This window comes from Leuciscus leuciscus (genome assembly GCF_965113295.1).
Source record: "Leuciscus leuciscus genome assembly, chromosome: 3".
In the NCBI taxonomy this organism is placed as follows: domain Eukaryota; kingdom Metazoa; phylum Chordata; class Actinopteri; order Cypriniformes; family Leuciscidae; genus Leuciscus; species Leuciscus leuciscus.
This window is the reverse complement of record NC_138727.1, coordinates 56774153-56781796: the sequence shown is the minus strand read 5'-3', so window position 1 is coordinate 56781796 and position 7644 is coordinate 56774153.

Below are 7644 nucleotides of genomic sequence, written 5' to 3'. Positions count from 1 at the left end.
ACTCCGATCTTCAACCAGATGGAGGAACTGGATAATATAAAAAATATAGAGGAGGATTAAACAACTCCACAAACAGCATTACCAGCTTCACTTATTACTAACCAGACTGACTTTATTTCTGTCAGACGTCTACAGAATCTCTCTTTGAGAATTAACAGAGGTTTAAATGTTGATGTCTTGAAAAAAAAAGAAAAAGAAAAACGTGTAGTTACCATTATGGTGATCAGTGTTTGCTCTAGTTGGGCTCTTCACTCTTGACTGTTTAACATCAGTTCTTTGGTTACTTTAACTGTGTGTTTTAGATGTGTGTTTGTAATGGTAACAAAAAGTAAGACAAACTAATCAGATGATGTTGGTCACTTTTTAGTATATAGTCATCATGTAGTGAGATCTGAGTGAAATCTGCATGGGGAACTTTTTTGTTCTAATGTGAAACTCCTGTGAGATTTCTACATCGGATTATCTATTGGGTTTCCTGGATTTTGCCTATGAAATTGCATCAAGCAATTGTAAAAGTTTATTGTAAAAGAGCAAACAAACACAACTTGTGCACTTCCTGATTCACTTCACCGGATGGGTGTACAGCATTAGAGCCACATATTCAATAGGCTACTGCCAAAAGGAAATAGCAGGAACCCCACCTCTTCTTGTAAATCAGGGCTGTTTCTGTCAGACAGAGCTCTGTGTACAATCACTTTCACTTTTCACTGCAGAAAGACTTGATTCACTTTACCAGATAAACAACAGCATTAATGTTCTTTAATAATAGGGAACATGACCAGTAGGGTTGCTTATTTAGATTGCAAGATATGGGTTATGATTTTAATGGGGTATACTCATATCCACAGCAAAAACTCCAGTGTTAAATGAACTCTCCTGGGAGTTTATATGGCTCCAGACTCAAGAGTGTTAAAGTGTTAAAATATGAGTGTTAAATTAACACTCAAGAGTGTTAAAGTTAATGAGATAATTAAGTGATTCATTGAGTGATGATTGATCATTATTGAAGACACCTGATGTTAACAAGCAGAATCACCAAAGGAGAAAATCAAAAAAATGTAAGCCACCATTATGGTGATGAGTGTCTGCTTTAGTTGGGCTCTTGACCCTTTAATCATTCACTTTAGATTAGATTTTGTTTGGCTGTTGTATCTGAGTTATAACCAGTGTTACCAACTTAGCAATTTTGTTGCTAGATTTAGCAACTTTTCAGACTACCCTAGCAACTTTTTTTTCAAAAAGCACCTAGCAACAAATTTAGCAATTTTTTTAGTTTATTTGGCAACTTTTAGCAACTTTTGGAAAGTGACTCTAATCCAAACAACACTCGCAAGGGCGTGGTGAGCTGGTAAGGGCACCACAACTTCCAATAGGAAATTTGAACTGCAGTAGTCACCGTTCTACCTGAAGAGGTTGAACAGCCTTTTTACAGCATATATTGTAGAATTAAAACACTTTATACCCAAATGTCAAATAAATTACTTGAATAAATGAACAGCATTAATAAAGCCCCAGTCTTACAGATCATTAACTAAAAATAGTTGTTTTAGGTCTTCTTTTTTTTAAAGGTGGGGTATGTGATTTGCAAAACGGCTGGCAGATTTTGAAAATACACAACTCAAATGGTCCTACCTTCTTTCCTTTGACTCCACCCATTCGAAGAGCATGGACATGGATGGGGGGAGGGGGGTATGGTACGACCGTTTGATTGACGCACTTACTGTCCAATGATTCTAGGTGGTCTTGGAAATGATTGGCTGGAGTTTTTCGAGTCTTGCCCGTTCCACAGATGAGTAAATTGCTTAATTTTCATGTCAGTGCTTCTAACTCAGTGGCTGTAAGTGGGTTAGGGATAGGATTTCAAGTGATTTTGAAAAAATGGCCAAAAAAGAGAATTACATACCCCACCTTTAACTAAAAAAAGTTGGTTTAGGGTTTAGTTACTGGGTAACTAAACCAACTTTTTTTAGTTAAAATTTTTTTTATATATATATATATATATATATAATTTATTTAACAAACAATAATATCTACGTATTACATAATGGCGTAGTTTTGCGTTGCGATTACGTAATGACGTCATAACGCAATGACGTCACAACGTCATTTAGCAACTTTTAGCAACAAATCGATCTGCCTTTAGCAACTTCCCCTGAAAATTAGTTGGCAACACTGGTTATAACTGCCAGATGAACAAAGGAAAGGTGATCAGGTTATGTTTTGACATAATCATAAATTGGCCTGAATCACAAATCTCATTTTGAGAGTTATGACTATCTTGTTGATTTCAGCAGCATGTGATTCTATATCAAACAATTTTCAGCATTTTCAATATAATCCAAAATATTCCTCAAAAGTTGTTCTGATCAAAAGACTTTGAAAATTAATTTATTGAGACACACTGACATCAATAATCAGCCTGTGAATCTCAACAATGGTGACAATAATAAAGCATGTTGCAGTGCAATCTGGGTGCCACCAATCAAAACTAATTTATGGCTCCCATCATGCATTGCGGTATGAATAAATTATGATCTGAAGTGTCTTAGTAATTTCCTTTTCCTAACTGAATATTCTGTTTGTCACCATTGTTGAGATTCATACACTGATTCTTGATGTCTGTGTGTGCCTAAAAGAAAGATTTTTATCTTCATCAGAACAACTTTTAAAACACCCGTTGGATTATATAGAAAATTCTGGATCTTATGCTGTAGAATCACAGTGATGCTGTAATTAACAACATACATTTAAGCCAGAGATTAGACTCTAAATGAATTTAGCGATTCAGGTCAAATGATGATGATGTCAAAATATAACCAACACCACCTGATCAACTTTTCTCTTTGTTCATCTGGTAGTTATAATTAGGGCTGTGCGATATATATCGTGAGATTGTTATGCGCATCTCGTCAGTAAAGCCGGTTCCTTGATTAGTAGTAAATCACCATCACCTGCTTTCAGATGAAGCGGCATTTAGGGCTGAGGAGATAATTAAGTGATTAATTTAGTGATGATTGAGCATTATTGAAGACACCTGATGTTAACAAGCAGAATCACTGAAGAAGAAAATCACAAATTGTAAGTTACCATTAAGGTGATGGGTGTTTGCTTTAGTTGGGCTCTAGACCATTATATCTTTACTCTAATATTTACTGTTGTTTGTTTGCTGTTATTGATTTATAACAGTTAAATGAACAAAGTAAAATGTTATGTTATAGAGTTGGTTATGTTTTGACATAATCATGCTGTGATCTGAAAAAGGAAACTTTTTGAGATAGTTTGGTTTAACTTGTTAGCAGCAGTTTAGTGATTCTTCAGCCTATGATTATCAGTATTTTACTTATAATTTAAAATATTTAATAAACACTGTTCTGATCAAAAGACATTTAAATAAATTCATTTAAAACACAGACATCAATAATCAGCCTGTGAATCTCAACAATGGTGACAATAATAAAGCATGTTGCAGTGGCTGCCACCAATCACAACTCATTAATGGCTCCCATCATGCATTGCGGTATGAATAAATTATGATCTGAATTGTCTATGTAATTTACTTTTCCTAATTGAATATTCTGCTCCTCACCATTGTTGAGATGCATAGACTGAATCTTGACATCTGTGTGTGCCTAAAAGAATGAAATTTTTTTTTTAAGCAACTTTTAAGAAATCCTTTATATTATATCAAAAATTCTGGGCATTTATGCAGATTCATTAACCAGCAACATAAACCGAAGTCAGAAAGAAGGATTTTAATGAGTTCAGTGATCAAGTTCAAATGATGATTGTCATAACATAACCAACACTATTAGATCACTTTTTTCTTTGTTCAACTGGTGATTATAATTCAGAAACAACAGACAAAACAAAATCTAAAGTTAATAATATATGGGTCAAGAGTCCAACTAAAGCAACCATTGATCGTCATAACGGTAACTTACAATTTGAGATTTTCTCCTTCAGTGAATCTGCTTGTTAACATCAGGTGTCTTCAATAATGTTCAATCATCACTAAATTAATCACTTAATTATCTCATTAACTTCAACACTCTTGAGTGTGGACTCATACACTCCCAGGAGTGTTAATTTAACACTGGAGTTTTTGCTGTGTACAAAGAGCCGTAGTTAACTGACAAGCTGAGCCATATCGCATTAATTATCGCTGGCGATACGTCCGCGATATTAATGCGATATGGCTCAGCTTGTCAGTTAACTACGGCTCTTTGTAGTAAATGCCGCTCCATCTGAAAGCAGGTGATGGTGATTTACTACTAATCAAGGAACCGGCTTTACTGACGAGATGTGCATAACAATCTCACGATATATATCGCACAGCCCTAGTTATAATTCAGATACAACAACCAAATAAAAACTAAAGTTAAACATGTAAGGGTCACAAGCCCAATTAAAGCAAACACTGATCTCCATAATGGTGACTTAAAATTGTGCTTTTTCTCCTTCAGTGATTCTGCTTTTTAACATCAGGTGTCTTCAATAATGCTCAATCATCACTCAATGAATCACTTAATTATCTCATTAACTTTAACACTCTTGAGTGTTAATTTAACACTCGTATTTTAACACTTTAACACTCTTGAGTCCGGAGCCATATAAACTCCCAGGAGAGTTCATTTAACACTGGAGTTTTTGCTGTGCACATGTCAGCCAAGAGCAAAGAAATCAACCAGAACTGGACCTTATCTGAGACACAAAGTCTGTGTATTTTAAATATGGAGTCATTTCAGCCTAAATAAGCCTGTTAACAAGCAGAATCACTGAAGGAAAGAAGAGAACAGAAAAAGAGACGAGCAGAAACACAAGAACTACAACTGACTTTAGACACAGTCTTGGATGAAATCAACTGAAGAGAAAAGAAGACATTAAATCTGTGAAGATCTCAGCAGAGGAGGATTAAACAACTCCACAAACAGCATTACCAGCTTCACTTATTACTAACCAGACTGACTTTATTTCTGTCAGACGTCTACAGAAGTTTGTATTGAGAATTAACAGAGGTTTAACTCTAATGTGTTTCATTTAAAGTCACCATAACAGTGATTCGTGTTTCCATTAGTTGGGCTCTTAACTCTTATTATATCTTTTGTCTTTATTGGCCGCTGTGACCGTGTGTTTGTCGAACACATTTGCAGCAGCAAAGAAAGCTAAAGTGAAATGAGATCAGGTGATGATGGTTACCTGTTTATGGATTTATAATCATCATGAAATAAACTGATTCACTGATGATTTTGGAATCTAACAATTGTGTTGATCCATTAATATTTTCACATCACAAACCCTGTGTTACTGCATAATGAGATCTAGCAATATTATAACAATCAGTTTAAATCTTTTAACAAACATGAGATAAAAAAATAAGCTTATGCTGACACACACAGACATCAACAATCAGCGTATGAATCTCAACAATGGTGACAATCACAAATATTTAGATTAACAGATTAATTCAGAAAACCACTGAAAAGCTACTAATTCATAACAAAAAAACAGCAAAAAATAAAAGCAAATATTTAGAATCAAACAAAATAATAGGACAATTCAGCTGCATAATTTATTCATGTTGCAATGCATAATGGGAGTTTTGTACTATGCTGGTACCCAGCATGCATTGCAGCAAGATACTTTTGATTGTCACCATTGTTGAGATTCATACGCTGATTATTGATGTCTGTGTGTGTCATATGAAACTGACTTTTTCGTGTTCATGTTTGTTAAAGTCTTCTAACTGATTGTTATAATATTTCTGGATCTCATGCTGCAGTAACACAGGGTTTGTGATATGAAAATATTAATGGATCAACACAATTGTTAGATTCCAAAATCATCAGTGAATCAGTTTATTTCATGATGATTATAAACCCATCAACAGGTAACCATCATCACCTGATCTCATTTCACTTCAGCTTCCTTTGCTGCTGTAAATGTGTTTGACAAACACACTGTCACAGCGGCCAAAGAAAGACCAAAGATATAATAAGAGTTAAGAGCCCAACTAATGGAAACACGAATCACTGTTATGGTGACTTCAAATGAAACAGAGTTAAACCTCTGTTAATTCTCAATAAAAACTTCTGTGTGTCTGGCAGAAATAAAGTCAGTCTGGTTAGTAATAAGTGAAGCTGGTAATGCTGTTTGTGGAGTTGTTTAATCCTCCTCTGCTGAGATCTTCACAGATTTAATGTCTTCTTTTCTCTTGAGTTGATTTCATCTAAGGCTGTGGCTGAAGTCAGTTGTAGTTATTGTGTTTCTGCTCGTCTCTTTTTCTGTTCTCTTCTTTCCTTCAGTGATTCTGCTTGTTAACAGGCTTATTAAGGCTGAGATGACTCCATATTTAATATACACAGACTTTGTGGCTCAGATAAGGTCCAGTTCTGGTTTATTTCTTTGCTCTTGGCTGACATGTGGCATTGCTATGGCCTGCTTGTGGCCCAGATCTGGCAAACAGGAGTGGGCCACCCAAGGGCCGTCATTCCACGCTACATGTGGGCCAGATCCGCATTCCACAAGTGCCAGATGTGGGCCGGATCTGGGCCGAAACAATGTTGCTATGCGGGAAGTGTCCCTTGTGAGAGGATTTTTTCAAAGGCTGGAGAAATTATCTGTAAAAAAAGAAGTAGGCTAAGTCCTTCCACAGCAGAGAAATTAATATTTTTGAATAAAAATCTCTAAAAAAGTGAGACATTGTGGCTTGATTTCTTTTATTAATATTCATTTTGCAGGACCAAAATAACATTATGCACAGTGAGGAGCCTATAGGTTACAAGCTTTAAATATTAGAAAAATACAATAATAAAAAAAAAAACCACATTTTTTTAATGGGTCGTCAAGGTTGTTTCAGATCAACACCTGCAAGTGACCACTAGGTGTCACCGTTGAGACGAGTGTCGGATTGATTCGAAGCCTCGAAACAATATGGCCCATTTGGTTCAACAGTTTCATTGCTTCACGAAGCCTCGATCTGCCCACCACTGATTATTGATCGCTTTCTTCTTCTTATTATTATTATTAGACTCCTATTATTAATAACAGATACTTCAGACCGGCCAGAGGGTGGTATTTAGCGGGGTTTTGAAGTAAAATTATTTGAGTAACACATAGGGGCAGTCATGGCCTAGTGGTTAGGGAGAACTGGTAACCCAAAGGTTGCTGGTTCGATTCCAGAACCGGTGGGAAATGACTGAGGTGCCCTTGAGCAAGGCACCTAACCCCTAATCGCTCCCCGGGCGCCACACAAAGGCTGCCCGCTGCTCTGGGTGTGTGTATCCACGTTTGCAGTGTGTGTGTGTTAACTACGCACTACTCTGCTCCTAATGTGTGTGCATTAACTTGGATGGGTTAAATGCAGAGGTCAAATTCCAAGTATGGGTTACCATACTTGGCCGTCACGTGTCACTTTCACTTTCACTTTCACATAGGCTATTATGTGTGGAGAGCTTTCACTGAACATCATAATCTCATTTTTTGATGGAGATGGGCCTGTAGAGGCTTTTTGCATCTGAAATCTTTAAACGTAATCCGCAAAAAAAGGCACAATATAGTATGTGTGGTGGAAATAGCATTCAGACATACGTTACTGCATCCGCCATGTTCTGTTGTCATGTGACCCGTATGAGTCGCCTACCCCTA